The 24874-nt window shown below is 46.4% G+C and overlaps 1 protein-coding gene across 4 annotated transcripts in view; it reads left to right on the top strand.

Moving 5' to 3' along the window:
• Positions 1–24874, top strand: part of APC (APC regulator of Wnt signaling pathway) — an 897802-nt gene that overhangs the window by 74156 nt on the left and 798772 nt on the right. For all 4 annotated transcript variants that reach the window (XM_078675503.1, XM_078675505.1, XM_078675507.1 and 1 more), the window contains exon 2: positions 10157–10382. The gene's annotated coding sequence lies outside the window, so the exon portion shown is untranslated. The remainder of the gene's footprint in view (positions 1–10156; positions 10383–24874) is intronic.

Genomic DNA, 24874 nt, shown 5'->3' on the forward strand with positions numbered 1-24874 from the left:
AGCAGAAGTGACAATAGCTCGCAAGATCCTGATGAATCATCTGGAGACAGTGGACACAAATGAATACATTCAGGTGGAAAATGCAGATACCAGAGTTAGCAAAGCTCATAAAATATACGAAATAACATTACGGATAGAGGGAGATAAGACTAGGAAAGTAAGGGGTCTATTTTGGGATAACCTTTCGAAAGGCTATGACATCCTTCTAGCTGAGAAAGAATGGCCACCAGAGTTTGTCACGGAGTGCCCTCATGGCGAAGAAATGATTATGCCTGCCTTCTCAAATCCTATTCCAATACATAGAAAGTATACATATGCAAGAAAATGGGCAGTAGCCCAAGCCCAACCTGCTTCAACATCACCAAAATTGCCAAGTTGTCCATTTTTCCTCTGATGGTTGTAGTACACCCCAAGATATGTCTTTATAAGCCCTTATGTAAAGGCATTGCTATTTTTGTTTGTTGGATCAGCCTGTCCACTGTCTTCAGCCGCCTGCACCATCTTCGCTATATTGTCTCTAATTGTGTTCCTTGGCCTTAGCACCGCTGCACAACCTTCCCAGCATCTTCCCAACATTAAAAGAAATACAAAATTATGCCAAACCACATACACAACACCATAGATGGCAAGCCTTCAGGCAGATTCACCGAGCACCAGTCTGTTACTCGAATATGAATTTATATTAGAAGAAAATGATGACAAGAGGCGTTTGGCAAAATAGGAACAGTTGGTTTAATTAAAAGCTGCGACCGGGAGTACAGCTTACAGAAACTGGCTGAGAACTGTACAATCAACCAGAACGATTTTTATACAGTACATCCGGCGATCCTGGTTTGGTAAAGGAATGTGGGACTTGTCGGTGGAATCCTAAATAAAAGGTCCCTGATAACCAATGCAGGTGGGCCTCAACCGTGCTTGTAAACAATGTGGGCCAGTGAGTAGTGTGTCCAGATGCCCGGCATGAGAGGCGCGTGATCTGTGTGTACTGTGTGTGTTCTGTCCTGATTGGCCGTGTGCGCCTAACTCTGTGGCATCTGACTTTATGGTGTTTTGGAAATGCATGCACCCTCCTGGCCATGTGTGCTTTATTGGGGCCAATTTCCCTGGACCATTGTGGTGTCGCTGAGCTTATCAGTGGGATGAACCTAAGTTTCTTGTTTGCACTTTTGTCTGCCGGCTATGTGCGACCCCACCTGTGACCTGTCAATCAGTTACAACGGGCCTGGGTTGCAGAGCCTGCTTGGGGTTAATGGAGAGTTCATGACTGGCGAATTTGGCAATAGCGATGCGACTTTGTTTGTATATGCGAGTGTACCATCATAAGCGTTATCATCGTTTTTATCACTATCAACAAGTCCACATAGCCCACACAGGTATATAATTCCAATGCAGCAGTTGACAAAAAGAAGGAAGTATATCCGGTGAAGGAAAAATAGTGAAAGTATGATTTCAAAGAAATAAGAGTACATCAGGTTTGAAAAGTGCTGTATTTACACAGATCATAGGCATACATGAGCTCTCCTGTGAGGTTGCCAAAATCAAGCATGTTATTGGGGTTTGATGAAAAATGCTTCTCGGCCACAATATGATTCCGCTGGTAGTTGATCAGTGTAATTGTTGGCTCTGGTGGAGGGAGTCTACAATGTAATGTTGCAACTGTTAAAGTGGCGTATGAGTAATTGTGCCCCTTCCAATAACCACACTTTGCCTTTTTTAAACAAGGAGGCTGTAGAGTCCTTGATGGAGAGACACATCTTTAAGATTGAAAAAGACATGTCTTAAACAAATTAGTGTCATTTAGCATGTGCTATGCTAGTAAAGTAATGGGGCAAATTGAGGCAGGGTTATCAACTAGATGGCAGGGTAAACGCACATCATTTGTGCTCCGAAAAGGGAAATTATGAGGCATGTTATACAATTAAAGGCATTTACTACTTACTACTGGGCTGCACATCTCTCGTCCATCAATCAAGGTACCTACTCAACAGTTTAGTTCACTTTCATCAGTTCAAGTTCACCGGGTAGAAGTCTCAAGTTCGTATAGCAGAACTATGTCTACTACCTCAGTTTCTCGTTCTGTGCACAGTTTAGTCTCATGGCTACCTGTTTTCTGTTGCTGTAGATCTAGTAGTATGTGATGTGCATGTGTACCTATCCCAATCCTGTGTCGGCTCTTGGACTGGAAGGGTTTGCAGCTGTGGTCTTGCTCTATACTTGAGGGCTGGAAGAGGAAAGTGTTGTGGCTCACACGGTTGCACTCATCTTAAGAGTTTAAGACCTCCTTTGGCCCGGTGCACATGGGATGCTTGAATGAATAATGTGGCTTCCAGGTAGATTGTAGCGAGTTGGATGTCTTCAACAGTTGCAACCACTGAACTAATCAAGGCTCAAACTTCGGCTATGATTAAAGTTTCTGACTGATGTCAGCAGCAGCAACACTAGTCTGTCGGTCACACCCAATGCCTATAGAATTCTCAGATGTGGTTATGTAGCAGGAACCACTCTAGGAGACATGGGGAGACTACAATCTTAAAAAAAAAAGTCAGCTGGCCACAACTCTTCAGATCCAAATCTATTAGAGCCAGCTTTCTATCTTCAAAGATTACGCTTTCACAGAAAAGACTGCATTTTTATGACACAAAAAGCAGGCTATGAGAAAGCAGTCCCATCTAATCCACATGTAAATGCTGTGGATAATGCTCAGAATCTTTGATTCACACCACTCTTCCATGCAAAATGTACCTTCTGGCTCACAAGAGGACTATTTGGCCACTAATGAAAAACTCTGGCATACAAAACATCAGACCAAGGAAGGACGAAGTGACCATTCTCACTGGACGAAGCCTAGCACCTCTGGGTGGTAGGGAAGACCGAAATTAATCAAACTACTGCACATCCATCGCATGATAGTTACCTACATATAATGTGTCAGTGGTCAGTTACATCAATGATGTCAAGCTTAACATAAGTATAAGATATTTGTAGGAGTTCTCAATCAGCCAGTGCAATTGGGAGAATAACAAGAGAACCCCCCACTGCCCACCAACAGTTAACAGCATTAATGCGTTGGAGATTCACAATCAATGACAGTCTGAAAAACGACATTGTCATACATACATCCTTACCATAATAAATCAGTTTCCCCCAGGGAATCCCAGATGATGGTCTAGACTGGCTCTGTAAGGCTATTCAATGCTTACAAATTTACAGCTAAAAGGATGTATCGTGGAAACAGCACATATCTATAACACGCTGTCAGGCCAGCAGGGCGTTTCAACACTTGGCCACCAAAGTAATAGCAACTAATATCGTACGTATCTAAATTTTGCTGCTGCCCTTATTCCACCTTTTTATTGTTACGTTATTTATTCCATTTCCTTTTTTTGTCTCGATAAGGAAAAGCCTGAAATGTTGTCTTTAATGCAGAAAAGAAAATTGAAAATTCAGTAGAACACTTGATTCAAAAGTAGGTTTGTTCTATCTGAGTCAGATAATTCCAGAAATTTGTACCTTGGACTTGGAGGAATAAGTTTGTCTCCGGACTCATCAGTTCACGAATGGAAGAAGGAAATTTCCCTCGACTGCATGATTTCCTTTTTGATGCAATGCAAATAAGTAGTGTTATTTTTTTAAGGGCTCCATCGAAGTCGATATGTGTGTTCATGTCAGATTACCCCGAACTCTGTAGTTTGGAGAGTCTTCTTTGTACCAGTCTTGGATGCTTTTTTATATTTTATTTTGCCCCTTTTTTTAACCAGGGTTTGTGTTTTTTCAGGCTTCTTCGATATAATGTTATGAGATAGAGGGTGTTTAGAATATGATATGGAATTGACTTGTGACATTGTTTATTCTGGATTGCGAAGTAGGACTTTTGGAACTATGTCTTAACTATTTACTTGCTTTGTTTAAACTTTGGTACGATTTGTTATTTTGGGCATTTCTGAAATTGGGTAGAAGTGTAGACATCTGTGAGTGGTCCACTGGAATTAGAATTACACAATAAAGATTAATCTCTCGCATGTAAGCACTAGATCTTATATGTGGCCACTTGTGCGCACAGGATCACTAAATGGTGGAAGTGTAGTGCATTGAGTTTTCCCATTAATTCAGCTGTCGATTTTTGTTTCAATCTGGTCACCTGTTGCACCTAGAATCAGTATTGTTTTCCAGGGGTTGTAGTTTTAATACTAATTCAAGAACTTTATCTTTTACATATTCTGGCATCACTGTCATGATGGAGCAGAATATGAAATCTAGTCCTCTTTGTCCTCATCCCGAATATAGCGGAGCACAAATGTGAGTGGTTTGAAGGGTGGTTTGCTGTTGAATGTAGTTCTAGTGGGTGAACATTAAGTTGTGGGGGGTTTTAGGCCACCATTAAGAGAAGCTCTGATACCTTTATATTTTTGGCCTTTGTTTTTTGCTTTCAGCAGTTAGATTGTGTCCTACCTCTTTTCTTTTAATTATTTTTACTGTGCAATTGCCGCAAACTCTAAAAACAGTTTAAGGCACATTTTCAACCAAATCCCCTCCCCTTTGCTGGTGCTACCGCGTACATAGATACACACCCTCTTGATGACGTCTACATAAATGGAGTGCATTGTTCATGCCAACACTGGAGGATATTTCCTCACATTGATTCCTGTACCATTATTGTTTAATGGGCGTTCAAGGTTGTGTCCTACTCTTGGTCCATATGTGGGTGCCTACACAGGCAGAGCTCTAGTGGAAGATCTTTTTATTAGCCGCCTTTCCATATTTTGTGGGTCTGTTGTTAATGGTGTTGTGAATTGTATCCTCTTTACCGGTGAACACCCTAAATATCGATTCCAAACTATAGACTATATCTAATCAAAAATGTAGACAGCCCAGAATATCGAATTACTAAAATATAGACAGCCCAGAATATCGAATTTAGGTTATGAAATATTGATTTCCATAATATTGATTTTTTTAAATTTTTTAAATTTTTATGTATAGTAGTATATGTACTAAAATCATGTATTAATTTTGTAATGTATGTTTAAGTAATGAGTGTTGTTATTTAATTTTTGCGTAATTTAATTCCGTACCGGGTTGTGGGAAGTAATTTAATTATAGTAAATTAATTTTTAATTGGTAATTAATTTGTATTAATTGGTAATTAATTTTTATTAATTGGTAAATAATTTTTGATAATTAATTATATTTATTTGGAGCGGGTTGTGTGTGGGTCTATAGGGGAATAGGGTGGAAAGTGATTTAATTGTAATTAAGTTAAAAAATAATTTGTATTTATATGTATTGATTAATTATTAATTGGCAATTACTTTTTATTAATTAGTAATTAAATTTTTTAATTGATAATTCATTTTTATTAATTGGTAATTCTTTTTTTTTTTATTGGTCTTGATAATTAATTTAATTTTAATATTAAATCATTACTTTCCCTACTGTTGCACTTTCTGGAGTGGTAATGGTAATTTTTACCCTCCCGCTATCCAACGCTTTCCCTACTGTTGCACTCTCTGGAGTGGGAATAGTAATTTTTACCCTTCTCTTATCCAACGCTTTCCCTACTGTTGCACTCACTGGAGTGGGAATAGTAATTTTTACTCCTACGCTATCCAATGCTTTCCCTACTGTTGCACTCACTGGAGTGGGAATAGTAATTTGAACCCTCTCGCTATCCAACAAATTCTCTACTTTTTTTTACATTACATGTATTATTTTTATATTTTAAGATTTTTTACATTTTAAGTATGTTTTATTTAATTGTTTTTAATTAATTAATTTTATATTTGTAATATATTTTAAAAAATTCGATATTTTAGTTAACTATAGTTTTAACAATCTGTATTTTGGATTCGATATTTTAGTACTTACCTGTTTGTAGATAGGGATTCTATATTTTGTCCTTCGATATTTTGGAGTCGATATTTTGGATATTCTATATTATGTCCCTTGATATTAAGTCGCTGAACCCTCTTTACCATCAAGTAATTTCTCGTCTGGTGTAAAATTTGGTGGGAGTTATTTGGGTGACGTGGGAATGTTGTGGGATCTGATTCATGGCAGATTACATATTAGGATTATTTCTTGGATGTATGATTCTCATTTTAGTGTTTTGGTTACTGATGTAGTCCAAGTGTGAGGTGATGGATGGAATGTTTGAAAATCTCAGGGCTGCACTTGAGTCAGCAGTTGTTTTCCCTACAGTGCCACTCAGGCAGCTACGGAGCAATAGGCTGAGTTTTTTGCAAGCATTCCAGCCATCCTCTTTGTGCTTCACTGTAATGCCATAATTGTGATGGTATGCCCAGATGGGGGGCCGCTGCTCATTGTACTTATAGCTAGAACCTGTCATTAATATAAAATCGCACAATAATGTATCGAACTTAGAAAAAAGTAGTTCACTTCCAATGAAAATTGCTCATCCGATGGTGTTGCCAACTTCTAATGCTTCTCCTCTAAATTCCCACGGAAAAACATTTGTGCCGACGTATAGTAAAATAATGTAATATGGAGGAAAGTTCTAATGAAACCTTCTTTCACAAGCTAAAAGCACTCTCTGTCTATTGGGAATGCAAGCAAGTCAAATATGCATAGACAAAACTAGCAACAATGTTCTGGTGAGGCATAAATAGGATATATTTAAATTATTAAGTCTAACAGTCACAGTTTAGTCCATTGTTTAATATAGATGCGCTAATATGACATGATGAGGATAAAGAGACATAAGCTTGAAGTAAGCACATTCTTAAGCAGGATGCTGGTGCTTGGCAAATGGTTTAAATAAATGTCTATTAACTAAGGGCAAGAGTCGAAAGAAAGGCTTTTGGGCCACCGAAGGGGCACCTTTAAGAATGATAGCCTAATACAAAAAATAATCTTTTACGTTATTTCATAGGTATATAAGCAAGCACGTTTTCCCTACTTGTCTATTTATGAATTATTTTGCAACATTAATAAAGCATAAAAATATTCTTTCACGTCTTGGAACAAGCGCATTTTTCCTACGTGTCATTTTCTCTCTGAAAACATTTCTGCAGCGTTTTAAATGGATTCTAAGGTACAATTTTAATATCGTTTGCAGGTCAGAATTTGATTTTTGAAATTGTTTCCCACAGTACTCAAACTAGAATGCAACAATTGTCTAGTTGTTTCACTTACACAGTACACCACCTGTAACTCAGAGACATGTAGCATAATTCAATCTTTTTTTTTTATTGAATAATCACCGTTGAATACAAGACATTTTTTTCTTTATAGGAACGTAGTGCAATGTATATAGTGTAATGATGGGGCAAACGCCGCTGTGCTTAAATGTTGAACATATGTGTGTATTTATACACTCAAAGCCTGTATTTATTTGTTGGGTCTCATCAGGACCAAAGTTGTCTGACTAACACACCACACTGTGAGCATAGGGCCACTTCATGCAGAACCATCTGCCTTGAAGGCGTCAGCAAAGTGAGGAGACGTGATTACAAACATTGATTGCATATTGATTCAGACAATAAGGGGGACCCTGGTGACAGGTGGCAGCGGGCAATATATATCAGACACATTTTTTTAACACGTTTATTCATTGAGTTTAACAAACCTAAAACTAGCTCATACATATCATTAACTGAATATGTTCACAATGCTTTTACTGGTTAAACCCTGGTCTTATTTGTTACATTCTGGATAAGATGTTTAAAGCATGTAGACATATTGATATGCTGTGCGTATAGGGTTAGGAGGTTTGAGATGGCAGACGGCGGTGAAGGCTGAATGTGGAGCTGCGAGATTAGGATTGTGCCATTGTATTGGGGTCTCAATGAGTGGAGGATTGGCCATTCGTCTTGGGAGGTGGGGTTCAGGATTCCGCAGCTGTGGATTATGGGTAGCCCTGTGGGGTTGGGTCAATCAATCCGGAGAGTTGTATCTCCCAGCTTTTGTCTATTGGCGATGGTGAAGCCTCCTGGAATATTCTCTGTATAATGCCACTGCCTCTGCCTTCGCCCATCAGGTGAACAAGTTTATCCTTTGATTGGGGCTGGGCAATTTCCAGGCTATTGTGATAGTTTTCTTTGCTAATCTGAGTGCCAAATCTAGAAAGCGTGTTGGCGGTCTTAGGTTAGTGTGGTCTGGCATTTATTCCCTGGGCCTCTCCTCCCAGAATGAGGTGTCTGGGATTCACGCGAGTCGTTTCAGTTGGGAGTATAAGGTAGCCCAGTATGTGCGTATCTGTGGGCAGTCTTACAGTATGTGCCTCAGGCCTGCCCTTTGGGCACTACATCTGGTGCACATGTTTGGCTACATCTGGAAAGCAGCTGGCTTACTAACTAGGGGATAAGTATGCTTTATGGAGTATGTAAAATTAGATACATTTTAGATGGGTGTTGTGGGATACCTTTTGAGGGTAAGTTGGGCCCGGAGCTGCCTACAAAACTCAGTTTCCCTTATGTCCTGCAGGGGCTGCATATGGACTAATAGAGCTGTAGTGAGCCAACTAATTAGTCAGCGGCCGTGCCCATAGTATGAAGTGTTTGTATAAGCTGGTGCGTAACTAGCCCGGCTAGGGTTTCAAAAGTCATTAATTATTTAATCAATCAGGTATAGGTCTCCCATTGTGGCCAGTCTGGTCGCTTCCTATGCCTGTATCGGTCGACTGAATAGATGACCCCTCTGAATCAGAAAGCCGAGCAACGGAGTAGCTGGTGCATATGAAGGATATATCTCAACATTGTTATTGATAGTCCTGAACATTCAGGTTAGTGACCATTGTGATTTGTCCTCTGATGAGACCGACAAAATAAATATAGGTCAAAATGCCAACACTTCTCCTCTGGTTGTTTTGCAATTGAATCTTGTAAGGAGATACTGCATGCAAACAGATACCACCTCTTACTTCAACTGTTGAGAAATATCGTACATCCTGGGGTTTTATACAGTGTCTTTGGGAGTGGTGGGGTTCAGTGGTAGAGAGTATGGATGAGAAAGTTTCTCATTGACTACAGAGATTTGTGGCCAGCCTCATGAAGTAAAGTAGAAGAGCCATTTTGGATGTCTTGGATCCAATTAGAGCCACAATAGAGTTGTGCTGAACCTGAAAGTCCCGTAGTGCGACCAAGCACCACAGAGAAATGGAACAGGTTCTTGGCGTAGTATTTTAGGATCTTAGTTGTTGAAGCAGGATTTAGACCAAGTGTTGGATGACTGGTCTGTTGCCATAGACTGGGCACTTGTAAGAATTTCCAAAAACACTTTTGTATCCCAGTTCTTTATTTTTTCCGTTTCTCTAGCATTTAATCATTGCTCTTGTTTAGCAGGACTTAAATGGAGCTCAACGCCTTTTTGCACTTTTAATGCAGCCCTTATAGTTGCAGGCTTTTCGTTGATTGGTGGTGTGACATTGTTCTGACAGTGAGAGGTATAAAATAATAATTACCATATTGTAAGGAATCTGCAAAGGTACAACTGGCAGTGTTCATTTACATGTTTGAATTAGTTATTAAGTTGTATGAATTGAAATTTCAAACCAGATAACTGTGTGAGCGTGAATGTTGCAATGCGCAGTAACCGTCTGAGGCAACCTTCTTCCAAATAGGGCAAACCAAACTAAATTCCCAAATTCATTGTGCCACACGAGTGGCAGCCTATGATGTCGTTTAGTGCTGTGCATGCAGAAAGCTTTTCATATCATACACAAATCTGAAGAATAATTTTGATTGTGATATCTTTTTTTTTTTTTTTTTCGGTGTTTGAAGATTTCATCATTTTCTCTTGTGAGGATAATTACAGAGTCTAGGCTGGTGTAGATTTCAGTTAGCTTTTCTGTGAGCTCTGCACTCCTCATTCAAATTTACTGGATGAACCTTAAGTGTAGGGTTGAAGCTGTCGGAGAAAAATGTGCTTCTTCCAGGAACTCGTGATTGTGCTTCTTGTTCATATTCATCCATACTGAACTTAGTGCTCTTTATGACAATTCTCCATGAGCTATACATTATTTTGCAAATTGTTTGGGGTGATTGCTTTTCACAAGGCATTCTTGCAGATCAGGAGTTGGAGCACCGTATGCAGACAGAGGGAGACTGTTGGAACTTCTGTAAAAATCAGGTCGAATTTGTTTGCCAACGTCATACCAGATTTTTAATTCGGAATTCTCTGCTCTTCCACTTTTCCGCAGATCATGATATGGAGCAAGTTCAGGAAGGTTTGGGCTCCAAAGAATCACAATCCACCCGCCGAAGAACAGTAGAAGAAGGCTTCTTTCCGGTCATTGGTTTTCTTACTCTGAGGACTTGGTCTGAAGCTGGAGAGGCATGTGTCCTGAATTTGACCTGCAAGGATAGTTAAGCTGAAGTCTGATGGGGGTTGTCTGTTTTTCCTGCTGGAGAAATTGCCACTGGAAGGTTAGTCTGTGGAGAAAACCCTGTCATTCCAGATCGATCATTTAGCCTGTGGCGAATCCCCTGTTAAATGGAAGTACTGGAAATAATGAGCAGACTTGAATTTTGCTCGAGTTTGTGGACTAGTTGCTCTTCTTTGAAACATTTTCTCCCAGGTTTCTTCAGGGTTTCTGCATCTAATTTAATGTTCAGCCATTGCCCCACTTTGAGTCTCAGTGTAATCTTGTATTTGGAGTCTTTCACATTGTGAAAATTCATATTTTAATTTTCAAGTCTCTATCCGATTGCATGTATGCATGCAGTCTTCTTTCGTAGGTTTTGCTTCCTATCTGGTCTTTGGAGGTTATCTTTTTAGTGCTACCTTGTAGTCTTTAATGTATAGTATTTAAATATTTTCTTTCAGAAGAAGACTGCAGTATCTCAACAGAAAACCTCTTGGCCCGACAACCAAGTCAAAATGTTATAAGAGAAAGTGTGGCTTAACCTTTAGAATATTCAGGTATTGGTCACGAGGGTAGATGGTTTTTGAAGAGTTTCATTTCGAAGAAGGCACTGGGTTGGGAGTAACACCTGAACTGAATATGCTACATGCTAAAGCTGTCTTGCTTTAGTACATTTTCTCTTAAAACTGCTTTAGACTCCTGCTGCTACAGGGCTCCCATCAGACAGATTTGAAAGCCAATAAAATGCCCCACAAGGAGGAAGTTTGCAGCTGTAAGGTAATCAACCTCACATAATAAGTACAGATACTTTTGAAAGCCCTTGGATCGAGGTTCTCCTGTGAATAATCTTGGGGCACTTGTGCCCTCTCTTTGGCTTTAGAAAAAAAATACGTTTTTCCTGAACTATAGTTGAACATAATTCTGGGCAAATATTGCCATGGTTGAATAGAACAGGAAACCCTGCCAGGGTCAATTTAAAGGTCCCACTAAGGGATCCTTACATTTAAACAACGGTGACAAGAAGTTACATATCAGAGCGGGCACAGATAGACATACACCTTTTGAAGAAAAATATATATTTTATTGATCATTAATTAAGCTGGATTTGATGTAAAAAATTCAAAATGCGAGCTAGGGAAAACATATAAAATGCCAGTTCATTTAGAATCTGAGATATAGGGTGCTATACAATATTTACAATGACATACATCTATACAGGTCCCACACACTCCCACAGTCATCCACTGCAAATATTCTCACTCACAACAACAATCAATACACTATTTTACACATTCACACACAAACAGTTATAAAGATGCATGGCAGCCTACAGAGCAGATTAGACAATGGCTGCTAGGACTGAGATGGTAATATGGAGGCAACATAGGGTACATGAGATGGTAAAACATGGGTTGCATAGGTGCCATCCATATGGGTCACGCCAACGCGCGTTTCGATGCGAAGCCTATTTAGGCTGCACCTTCATCAGGGCGAGGAGGGCCATGGGGGGCAGGGACAAGTACACTGTGAATAAAGAAAATTTTTATTTTAAAGAGACATTCTTATATGCAGTGATCATTAGAATTTCTTCAACATGGTACTTTTAAATACTCAAAACATTTTCACATCATAAATCTGGTTTCAAGATAACAATTTATACACAATAAACGTTAGAAAAGGAAGGGATTTTTCTGGTACATAGTGCTGGAGAAAATAGCTCAAGGTGTATGTCACCACTCTGATACGTGGGAGTCACTCGGTACAAATATAGGCTCCTCTAGGGGTGTGTGTTCACAGGGGTCAGTCAAAACATTCATTCAGACATCATATCGCTTTGGGGGGGTAGATCTCTATGGGCCAAGGGCCGTTTACTCTCAGTCCCTGCAGGTGAGATAATGGGTAGTTTAGTTGCTGGGTCAATGGAATAAACAACAGGGAACCGAATCTAACTACATGATCGTTACATCAAGAACTTACCAATTTATCACACACAGTGCGAAGATTATATAGAAGGGTCACCCCTTCGTGGAGAGACAAGTTCAGCTTGAGGGGAAGGCACTAAGCAGATTTGAAGTGCAGCCTCCGGATGATTTTTCTTCCCCTTTAGGTTCCCCGAGTGGTGGTTTCAGTTTCCACAGGGCCCACGGGATGGGCAGTTCTGAGCATGACAAGAAGGAAGGACAGATCAGATCGGGTACATCCGGGAACGTGGGCGGAATAAGTAGGGTTTAGGTAGGATCACAGCTATAGGTTCCGTTCATTCAGACAAATTAATTAATTTCTGATATAGTACACATAGGTACCTGAGGCGGGGAGGGGGGGGGGGGTCGGATATTTCACCAGAGGACGGGTTCCTTGGTTATACAGCCGTTCCGTTAAGGATACAGGTTTTAGGTTGACATCTGTGGGTCGGTCCAGATCAAGGGCCACCCCCTGCGGAGCACATAATTATGCATTAACAATACATATTAATGAGGCAGGGGCAGGGTGAGAGCGATACCAAACATGCAGACTTTCTAAAGTTTATATAGCAGTATGTGCATTCAATGGTAAGGTCTATATATCAGAGAGGGATTAATAAGCTGTAAACAGTGAATTACAGAGCTGCTAATGGAACTCACAGGATTTAGGGGTCCAGGTCAGCGTCCTCAGGAGGTGGAGCTCAAGTAGAGTCTTTGTAAATTACGTAGGTATGCTAGGTTCTCCTTCAGAGTGGAGCAGCGAGATGCGCCCTACAGAGATGACACATAAGTAAAATTCATCACAAAGGGATGAATTTGGCATGAGGGGAAGGGCGAGCAGGTGGACTATAGGAGGTCTCTTACCTCGAACTATAGGGGCAAGGGCTCTCAGGACCATCAGTTCACTCCGGGCAGGGGATACGGGTTGGTGCCGGGGGCGGTCCTGCCGAATGAGATAAAACAGCGGGTTAGCGAGGCTCAGTTGAAGGAATCGGCGTCCTTCCCATAGTCATCATATCGTCAGGCGGGCGGTCTAATTACCTGATATGGGAGCGGTTACACAGACCGCAGGGCGGCGTCCTCTTCAAAGGGTGCGAAGGCAGAGAGTGTCTCTAGATCACGGGGCTTTTATGTGGGGAATATGCCTAATAGATATCAGGTGTTTTGTAAGCGCATGGAAAGCACAGACGGACTGAGGCTCTCTAAGAGATTAAATGGCGGCCATTATGGAGTGGGGGAAAGGATCGAAGGAGAGCGTAATTTTTAAAGAAACCAAAGAAACACCACGGCGGCCATTTTGGAGTGGCTAGTCTTTAAGTAATGAGGCCTGATAAGGGAATAGAGGGCAGCAGTTCCAGTATAGCTGATAGTGAGGGGAACAAGGTATATAAACACACAGGAGGGCCTTATAATGGGGCAATATACCATGGGCATTCCTCATTGTGACCTAGAGGTATTATGGCCTAAGAGGGAATAGAGAGCAGCAGTTCCAGTAATGCTGATTATGTTGAGGACATGGTATATAGATACACATGTGAGCCTCATAATAGGGCATTGTGCCATGGGCATTCCTCATTATGGCCTTTGGCGACTGAGTTGAACATAAATATCCAAAATACCTCCCTTTTTCTACGGAGGTTAGTAGAATCAACTCCGGGTTGGGCCACGATTTTCTCGAGTATAAACCATCGGAGGTCTTTTTCATTGTGGTCTTCGTCCAACCAATGGGAGACCAAGGGGGCAGATGTTTTTTTGTTTCGGATATTGGATTTATGCTCCCCGATCCTCAGGCGGCATTCCCGTCCCGTTTCTCCAATATATGGGAGATTGCACGGGCAGAGGATCATGTAGACAACATTAGCCGTTCTGCAATTTGTCATTTTTTTATTTCGGGCCACCGAGATGGTTCGCTCAGTGGTACTCACTGATTCGCCTACTATGGCATGCGGGCAAGCATGACATGTGCCACATCTGTGGTTGCCAAAAATGGGTTCAGAATTAGTGATGGCTTTTTGGGTGCTGGTTGTAGTTTCCACTACTTTACCCCTGACAAGGTGGTTTTTTAAGTTTCTGTTTCTTCTGAAAGCGAAAATCGGTCGCTTGAGTGGGGTTTGATCTTTTTCCAGATTAATTAAATGCCAGCTGGAGTTGATGATCTGCCGTATTTTGTGATTCATGTTGGTGTGATGAGTCACATACACAAGTTGTTCTGATGAGTCCGGTTCCTTGGGGTCAAACATCGCATCTCGGTTGGCATATCTTGCTCTTTTAAATGACTCCTTAATGAGTTTTCTCGGGTAACCACGGTGTATAAGTTTTTCCTTGAAGATGTCAGATTGATATAGATAATCTCTCACATCCGTGCAGTTCCTTCTGATGCGGAGAAACTGACTGTACGGAATGCTGTCTTTTTAGTTCGTGGGGTGGAAGCTGGAATATTGCAGGAGGGTATTTCTGGCTGTGGGCTTGGTGTGTAACGATACCTTTAATAGGTTATCCTGATGTTCCACCCATAGGTCCAGAAATATTGCCATGGTCTCTAGCCCCCTCAGCCAGAAAACGTTCACACACAGCATTTTGACATGTATCTCAAATAGTAATGTGTGGGGAAATGCAATGTGACAATAGGCCAAAGTACCTGTGATCTCAGTAGTAATGTATAGGGAGGGTTCTACCATACATCTGTTATTTCCATCTTATTGTCCCTCCAGGTGGTCCAATGTTTTTCCTCGTTTTCTTGGACATTCCTTTCCTTCATATCACCCTTTCATTATAATGCACCAAAGCAAGCCACAGCTGGAGTTGTCCTGAATGGGCACTAGTGGAGTAGCCCATATGTTTGCAGTGTCACTCCATGCTAGCATCAGCCATATATTGCCCAACATTATCCTATATTAGGTTACTTTAAAGTATTGCTACATATAAATATGGCTAATCACAGACCAAACTCAAACTGCGTGCCTGTAGCCATGATCTGGTCTTGAGGAGTCTCTGCCCCTCAAACACACGCAAACTTCAAAAAGCTTTTAGGACTGAGTATTCTCACATTGTGTTGGAAAGCGTTACCTCCTGTAGCCCACTCCTAATGCACTTTGGATCAGGAACCAAGCCCATCAGGAATAGGGCGGATCTATGATTATGTTCTCTTTACAATATTAAGACACCAATCTGAAAGAGACACGTTAGTGATAGATTCCTTACCTTAGAATATCCCCAGGCGTCAGACTGGATCCGGAAAGGTTTTCGTCAGCAGTACCCTGCGTGTTGGTAGGTGGCGTCGTACGGCTCCGCGTCCGTCGCTGGCGTCGTAAGCGCCGAGATGACATCACAGAGACTACTTAGGCTCCACCCATGCGCGCTGACGTCAGTTCTTTCTTTTTCTGCGCCAGCAAGAGCAGATCTGGTTAGAGCACGTACCCTAGTCACTGTTAAACTAACTTTTTGAGACTTTTGTCTCTACTTCTTTTGAGTCTTTGACTCCTGGTGCTGCTTAGGGATGCCTGGGTTTAAATCCTGCGGGGCCTGTCGCCGTACGATGTCGGTGGCCGACCCCCATGGCTTCTGTCTCTACTCGTCTAGAGCGCGACCATGACTCCCGGTCATGTTCCGACTGTCTGCCCATGGCTACGAAGGCTTTGCTGGAGTGGTCCCAAAAGCTGCTGGAGGCCCTGCAGTCGTCTCCGCGCTGTTCAAGGTCCAGGAGTCGATCGAGGGACCGAGCGCGGGCCATCATCATCTCTCCTCGGGGTCGAAGTCTTTACACTCTGAACCGGGTAAGAGACGTCACAAGAAAGTCAAAGAAGCGTTTACACACTCTGACGTCCCCCCGTCAGTCTCCAGACGCGAACGAGGGGGCCAGGGGTACTCCCACCGTGGCAGCGTTGAAGCCTGAGAGTCCCACGGCCACCCACTCCGGCCCAGGTGCAAAAATTTCTTGCCGCCATGGACCGTATTTTCAGGCCACGGGCTACCGCCGGCTCTCATTCAGCCCTTGCTTGCTGCCGGCTCCGCCACCGGGGCCCCGGCACCGCAAGGTCCTGAGCCACCCGCAGCTCCGTTCCCGGTGCTGCAATGGGTCCAGTTCGTCCCACTTCCGCCCTTGAACGGGTTTCCGGACAATTTTGCTCCAGGTTGGGACCCTAATTGGGACATGGCGCCGGATCGGCGCCATTCCCGGCGCTGTTGGACCATTTGTTTTCCCCTGTCCCTTCCCCACCGCAGCAGCCTGTGCCTCAGGCAGTGGAGGAGGGGGACTGTTGCGAAGGGTCTGAGGACCCTCTTGCATGGCAGTGCGAGTCTGAACAGGAGGGGGCGGCGGAATCAGAGGATGCAGGTGGCCTTGACCTCTCCTCTGAGCCTGGTTTTCTGTCTCCTCTTGCTGTCATGGAGAAGGGCGCCACATATACTGTGGTGCTCCGTAGAGCAGCTGAGGCCCTTGATCTGCCTACTGTCACTCTCATAGCCAACATTCTCACTGAAGTTCTTCAGCTGGCGACAAGTTCTATGGAGCCTCTGCTTCCATTCAATGAGGCCTTAATGGATGTTTTGATTGGCAGCTGGTCTAGACCAGCCACAGCAGTTCCTGTAGATAAGAATGTTGCCAGGCATCATCCCCCGGCCCGGGTGACTCTGCTTTTTTAATTAACCCTCTGACTCCGCAGAGCCTGGTCCTCCATGCCTCCACTTCCCAAAGCGCGTTTCCTACCGCCCCGCCGGATAAGGCATCAAAGAAGCTGGAGCAGTTTGGCAACAAATTTCCTCTGCCAGCTTGGGGCTGCGGTCAGTCAACACTGCATGCCTCTTGGGCTGCTACTTTCAGGCTGCGTGGGACACGGTGGCGCAGACACTGCCCCAGTGTCCGGAGCAGATTCGGGCTGTACGTCTCCACACCCAGCTGCGGTACACTGGGTTTTCAGGGGATGTTCAGAGTTCGCTCATGGACATGCCTTTTGATGGTACCCACCTGTTTGGCGATAAGGCAGACCGTGCGCTGGAGCGTATAAAGGACTCTCGGGCTACGGCCAAGTCCTTGGGTCTCTCCACCAGGCCCCCGGCCATGTCTACCTTTCGTTCCTTTTGTGGCCATGGAAGGGGCGCCCCTACATGTTCGTTCAGCCAGAAGCCTGCGCAGAACCAACCTCGCCGCGGACGTGGTGGCTGCCGTGGCGACGCAGGGTGCCAGGTGCGGTCAGTCCACCTCCGCTCCCGCAGCAGCTGCCTCAAACCCTTCCTAGTCCGAGCTTTGGGGTGCACCCCACGCCGGTGGGCTGCAGGATTCAACATCACCTTCCCCACTGGTGTTCTGTCATTTCAGACAGGTGGGTGTTGTAAATCGTCCGAAGGGGCTACTCCCTCCCCTTCGAGTCTGCCCACCCCAGCCATGCCACCTCAGTTCCACTGCATATCAGGGGATAACTTTGCGCTTCTCCAACAGGAAGTCACGGCCCTCTTGGGCAAGGGGGGCATTGAGCGTGTTCCTGGGCCAGAAGTAGGATGTGGTTGTTATTCCCACTGCTTTCTGGTCCCCAAGAAGGAGAAAGGGGGCCTGCGCCCCATCTTGGACCTCAGGAACGCCAATCGCTTCCTCCATAAGCATAAGTTCAAGATGTTGACTCTGGCTCAGGTCTGGTCTGCCCTCGACCCTGGAGACTGGATGGTAGGGTTGGAATTGCAGGACGCATATTTTCATATTCCCGTCCTGTTGGCCCACCGGCGTTACCTGCAGTTCACAGTAGGCCTTGAGCATTTTCAGTTTGGCGTGCTCCCCTTCGGCCTTACCAGTGCCCCTCAGGTGTTCACGAAAGTGATGGCGGTGGTCGCAGCTCACCTGTGCAGATCAGGGGATTCAGTCTTCCCCTATCTTGACGACTGGCTGTTGAAGGCGGGCTCGCCCCAGGCAGTCGTTTCCCACCTCCAGATTATGGCTGACCTCCTGCATTTGCTGGGGTTCTCCATCAATGTGCCGAAGTCGCACCTGAGTCCCTCTCAGAAGCTCCCCTTTATTGGAGCGGTTCTGGATTCGACACGGTTTCGAGTTTATCCTCCCGAGCAGCGAGTCCGGGATATTCAGGCTATGATCCTGATCTTTCAGTCTCTATCCTGGGTTTCAGTCAGGATGACCCTCCTTCAGCTTCTGGGCCTGATGGCCTCCTGCATCTTGCTAGTGCAACATGCCAGATGGCATATGGGGGCTCTGCAGTGGGACTTGAAGTTCCAGTGGGCATGGCATCAGGGCAACCTATCCGAACACGTCCAGATCTCGGAGGGAACTGCACGACAATTGCAGTGGTGGCTCACTAATCGCGATTGGGTCAATGGCAGATCACTCTCCCTTCCCCAACCGGAGCACACATGGTGACAGATGCGTCCCTCCTGGGATGGGCGGCCACTTGGGAGAGGCAGAGATCAGAGGCCTCTGGTCTCCAGCGGAGTCCCGGCTCCATAGCTACCTTTTGGAGCTTCGGGTGATCCCTCTGTCCGGGGAAGTGTGGTGCAGGTGTTCACAGACAACACCACCGCCATGTGGTATTGCAACAATCAGGGCAGATTGGGGTTGTGGACCCTATGTCCGGAGGCTCTGCGCCTCTGGACATGGCTGGAACATCCAGGCATTACCTTGGTGGTTCAACACCTGGCAGGCTCTCTGAATGCCAGGGCGGACTAACTCCGCCACGGATGCATGATAGATCACGAATGGCGTCTGAATTTGGACATGGCACAATGTCTCCTTCTGCAGTGGGGAGAGCCTTGGTTCGATCAATTCTAGAGAAAGCGCAATGTGGAATTTCCAAGGCGGCACTCGCTTGGAGACGCTTTTCGTCGCGAGTGGAGCTGCAGTCTGTTGTAGGCCTTTCCGCCTATACCACTTCTGCCCAGAGTGCGGAAGAAGATTCAGTGCGACCGTGCCCAAGTCATCCTTGTGGCTCCGGATTGGGCATGAAGATACTGGTATCCCAAGCTAATCAGCATTGTGATCGATCCCCCGATTCGATTGCCGCTTCAAGAGTATCTTCTGTCGCAGCAGCAGGGGACGGTCCTCCACCCGAACCTGTCCAGCCTCCACCTCCATGCGTGGTGATTGAGCGGCGACAGTTGACAGCTTTCGATCTTCCTCCCGAAGTCTGTGATGTCATTCTGGCAGCCAGGTATCCCTCCTTTAAGGCTGTATAAGCCTGCAGGCATGGTGCACAGCAAAGGCTGTGGATCCCCTTTCTGCTCCTCTTTCTGAGGTCCTTCAGTTCCTTCTTTCTTTGGCCCAGCAGGGTTCTGCTCTGGGCACTATCCAAGGTTATCTTTTGGCCATCTCCGCCTTTCTACGGCTTCCAGATCCGCCTTCTCTTTTTAAGTCCCTGTTTGTTAACCGCTTCCTCAAGGGCATTACACACACGTTTCCTCCTGTGGCTTTTATAATGCCCCAGTGGGACTTAAATCTTGTCTTGACCTATCTGATGTGTGCTCCCTTTGAGCCCCTTCATAACTGTCCATTACGTCGTCTTACTTTAAAGATGGCTTTCCTGGTAGCTATCGCCTCTGCCAGAAGAGTGAGTGAGCTCCAGGCTTTTTCTTCTAAACCTCCTTTCCTTTCTGTTCATCCGGACAAGGTGGTTTTGCGGACCCGTCCTTCTTTCTTGCCAAAGGTTGTCACGCCCTTCCACATCGGGCAGACCATCACTCTGCCCACCTTCTTTCTGCCTCCGCATCCTTCAAAAGAAGAAGAAAGGCTCCACCGTCTGGACCCAAAACATGCGCTCTCGTTCTATCTGGTAAAAGACAACAGGAGTGAAAACCTTGTTGGGATTGGGGTAGAGAATTATATACAATGAACAATATCCCAACCGGTATTATTTGCAGACAATTATTGAGGATATCGATACAGCATTATCCATCAAAGAACAAGGAGGCTCAGTTTGATTTTCATATGTGCTCAAGGCATAATTTTTATCAGCATTTTTTTGAGAAGTATAGGGCAATTATAATTACAGTTAATATCCGCACTGCAATTTATAAATAACAAGTGACAGCCCAAGGTTGTACAAGGTGCACGAGTGCAAAGGTGAGTGACACTACGGCGACACAAGTGACAGTGAGAGCAGCATGGACGGCGCAAAGTGTATTGTGAGCAAATATATACAGTGAATAAAAACAGAGTGGTTTCCAAATAGTTCGCTGGGGGTCGCGTAACTAGTTAGCATGGAGGAGTCTCGTTCGTTATCGGAATTAACCAGACAAATCGCTCCACCAGTTACTCGACCCCCAGCGAACTATTTGGAAACCACACCGTTCTTTAGCCCACTTTGCCACCCCAGTTCAGACATGGCCATATGCAAATCAGTCTGACCCTGTGCCTCATGGCAACAGTCCAGCCCGAACTGCCAAGCCATGCCTTCCGTGGACTGGAAACAAGCTTCCTAGGACCGGTTTCTGGCATTACAGCCGTCTTCAGCCAGGCTTGCTTGAATCTAGTGGCAAAGTGAGCAAGGGACTCACGTCTGAGCATAACCTGCCAACTTATGGCGAACAAAGCGGTACAAAAGGGGTGGTGATGGACGGAGCATCCGACCAATCAAACACTCACACCCATTCAACAGATCTGGGTTTAATCCATCACCGTTCTTTAGCCCACTCTGCCACCCCAGTTCAGACATGGCCATATGCAAATCAGTCTGACCCTGTGCCTCATGGGAACAGTCCAGCCCGAACTGCCAAGCCATGCCTTCCCTGGACCGGAAAAAAGCTTCCTAGGACCGGTTTTTGGCATTACAGCTGTCTTCAGCCAGGCTATCTGAAGTGCACACAACAGTTCTGGGTGGATTCACAGCTCTTGGTTGGCTCCGTGGGTGCCAAAAAAGGTCTGGCCGTGCACAAACAAACCATCTCTCGGTGGGTCGCTCTGTGCATCAAAGCATGTTACTCGTTGGCCAAGGAGGAGCCTCCTGTGGGGCTGCGTGCCCATTCTACCAGGGCAACGGCAGCCACTACTGCGTTGGGTCTCGGAGTTCCTGTGCAGGACATTTGTCAGGCAGCTACGTGGGCCTCGCTGCACACGTTTACCAAGCATTATTGCCTTGACAATCAAGTCTGTAGAGACAGCTTCTTTGGCCTTTCTGTTCTCTGTGACTCTCTGGTGTAATTCTGTTCGCAGACCCACCTCTAGGGTTTGTATTGCTGGGGTATCTATTCTAATGTAATAAATCTATCACCAACTTGTCTCTTTCAGAAGCACAAGTTACTACTTATGTAAAAATATATATGTAAAAGACATTAGTTAGTGATAGATTCCTTAACGCCCCACCCATCCTCCCTGTTCTGCGAACTGATTTTTAGGGTTAAGGTCATCCCTTTCAGGGCCCTAGATTCATAGCACCAGTGGTTAGTTTCTAGCATGCCTCTGCATTCCTGGCGCGGAACGTTGTGTACAGAACTGAGGTCAGTGCGCATGGGTGGCGCCTAAGTAGTATCCGAGACATCATCTCCGTGCTTACAACTCCAGCGACAAACTCGGAGCCGCACAACGCCACGTACCGACGCGCAGGGGTACTGCTGGCAAAAAACTTTCCGGATCCAGTCTGACACCTGGGAATATTCTACGGTAAGGAATCTATCACTAACTAATGTCTCTTACAGATATATTGTTGCACAAGTAGTAACTTGTGCATTAGTAGCCCCTCCGATATGGCAGATCAGTATCCCCACTGTAGACTGACAGTTTGGATAGTGAGATCCTCAGGGTCTTCGAACCCCATAACACTTTTAAAGTAGTTTGGTGCACCCTCAATTGAGAATTTTGTAGGACATATTTATCTCTTGGTAGGTATATAATTTCGTAAAGAGTTACATTGCCCTCTGGAGAGAGAAGCAGTGACCTTCAATGTTGAACATCTTCTATGAACTGTCCTGGAAGGTTCTCTAGATTTCTTTTAAAGAACCTTGTCCTAAACATGGCAGCTGTCATTCAGAGGCATCACAAGCCATCCCTAAGCACTAAGTAAAATGTGTATCTGAAAGAGACACGTTAGTGATCGATTCCTTACCTTAGAATATCCCCAGGCGTCAGACTGGATCTGGACATTTTTTGCGTAGCAGTACCCTTGCGCGTCGGTAGGCGTCATCTGTGGCTCCGCGTCAGTCGTCGGCGTCGTGGGCACCGTGATGACGTCATCGGAGTACTTAGACGCCGCCTCCGCGTGCTGACGTCAGTTCTTCTTTTTTCCGCGCCAGCAGCGCAGATCCGGGAAAAAGTGGTACCTTAGTCACTTTTTGACTAAACTTTTCGATCTCTTTTGATCATCCTTTTTCGAAGTCTTCGACTTCGAACGGTGCCGGTAGGGATGCCAGGTTTTAAGCCCTGTGAGAATTGCGACCGGCTGATGTCGGTCACCGACCCTCACCGTTGGTGTCTCCACTGTCTCGGCGTCGATCACGACGACAAGGCCTGTTCTGACTGCCGGGCCCTCACGTCGAAGGCTAGGTGGGAGTGGTCCCGCAAGCGGCTCGAACTCCGGCAGTCTGCCCCGCGCCCAGAACGGTCCCGATCCGGACGGAGGTCGAGGGACCGGTCGCGGGAGAGGAGCCATCGGAGCTCCGGGAGTCGACATCACTCCTCAGGGTCGAAGTCGTCAGGTAAGCACAAGAAGTCGAAGAGACGTCATCCCTCTTCCGACTCCCCCCGACGCGGCCGGGGGGGGTTCAGGTGACACCGCCCACGCGGCTCCGTCTGAGTCGCAGGCGTCGCGTCCGGCCCCATACCCTCCGGTCCCTGGGCCTCGCGCGACGCCGGAGGAGATCGAGCGGTTCCTCATGGCCATGAGGTCCCTCACTCCTCCAACGGGCTCCGCGGCGCCTTCGGGCCCAGCGGACCCGTCTGGGGGTCCTAGCAGGTCGGGGGCTTTGGCCCCGATGCCGTCGGGTGCTTCGGCTCCGACGCCGCCGGCGCCTTCGGGCCCGGCACTGCAGGCCCCCACTGGATCCCGTTCCGGATCCGGGTCGTCGCCGGTGGACTTAATGACCTCCCCGGCGCCGGTCCCTCAGGTGACACCCCCGGCGTCGTCCTCTGGCGGTGCTGTCCCCGATGCCTCCCTCGATCCGGTTCCAGCGCCGCTGGGCGCCGCTTTCAACGCTGTTTGGAGAGTTCACTTTCCACGAACGGGCCCCATCGTTTGCTAACCGTGAGTACCAGGAGATGGGTGATGAGGAGTATTGGGAGGGGTCTGAGGACCCTCTGACACGTGAATGTCAGTCCCAGGAGGACTGGACAGGTGAACTTGGGGATGCCAGTGGTCTGGACACTTCGCCGGACACTGGCTTTGTCTCACCTCCTACCGTGGCTACCGAGGAGAGGGCAACCTACAGCGTGGTGTTGATGAGGGCGGCCAAGGCCTTGGGCCTTGAGCTCCCCGTCGCGGCCGTGAGGACTAACCTCCTCACTGAGGTCCTTAAGCCGCAGTCATGCTCAACCGAGCCTCTGCTGCCGTTTAACGAGGCCTTAACCGACGTTCTTTTGGGCACTTGGTCCAAGCCCGCTACAGGTTCGCCTGTAGATAGGAACGTGGCCAGATGCCGGCGCCGGGCGGCCCTTGTTTCCTGTCCACCCACCCCACCCCTGAGAGCCTGGTGATCCAGGCCTCAAATTCCCAGACCGCATTCCCGTCGGCGCCGCCTGACAGGGAATCCAAGAGGTACGAGCAATACGGCAAGAAGGTATTCTCCTCCCTAAGTCTGGGACTGCGGTCTTTCAACACCGCGTGCCTCTTGGGCCGTTACACCCACTCTCTGAGGGATACGGTCGCGGACGTGCTGCCAGAATGCCCGTTGGAGGTACGGGCTAAACTCGGCCAAGCCCTTGTGGAAGGCCGGGATGCGGCACGTTATTCTATCCGGTGTGGACTGGATACCACCGACTCTCTGGGCAGAGCGATGGCAACGGCGGTGGCGATTCGTCGCCACGCCTGGTCGAGATCCGCCAACTTCTCGGCAGATGTCCAGAACACACTCATGGACATGCCATTTGATGGCCGTCGCCTTTTTGGCGACAGGGCAGACCATGTGCTTGAGCGCCTTAAGGACTCCAGGGCTACGGCCAAGTCCTTGGGCCTCTCGGCCCCGCGCCAGCAATCGGCTGCCTTTCATTCCTTTCGTGGCCACGGAAGGGGTGTACCCACACATGCTGCCAGCCTCGCTCCGCAGGGTAATACCCAACCCGGTGGCGGTCGTGGAAACCGCCATGGCGGCGGTCGGGGACAACGGCGAGGTCAGTCCACACCTTCCCCCGCAGCATCTGCCTCAAAACCTTCCTAGTCTGTGCTTTCAGGCCCATGTGACGCCAGTCGGGGGCAGGGTTCGCCATCACCTCCTCCACTGGCGCACTGTCAAGTCGGACAGGTGGGTGCTGCAAATCGTCCGAAGGGGCTAATCCCTCCCCTTCGAGACGACCCCTCCAGCCATGCCACCGCGAAACCACCATGTATCGGGGGATCATGTGCGGCTTCTGCAGGAGGAAGTTACGGCCCTCTTGGCCAAGGGGGCCATCGAGCTCGTTCCTGGGCCAGAAGTAGGGTGTGGTTGCTACTCCCACTACTTTCTGGTACCCAAGAAG

The sequence above is a fragment of the Lissotriton helveticus genome, chromosome 2_1, assembly GCF_964261635.1.
Source record: "Lissotriton helveticus chromosome 2_1, aLisHel1.1, whole genome shotgun sequence".
NCBI classification, from domain to species: domain Eukaryota; kingdom Metazoa; phylum Chordata; class Amphibia; order Caudata; family Salamandridae; genus Lissotriton; species Lissotriton helveticus.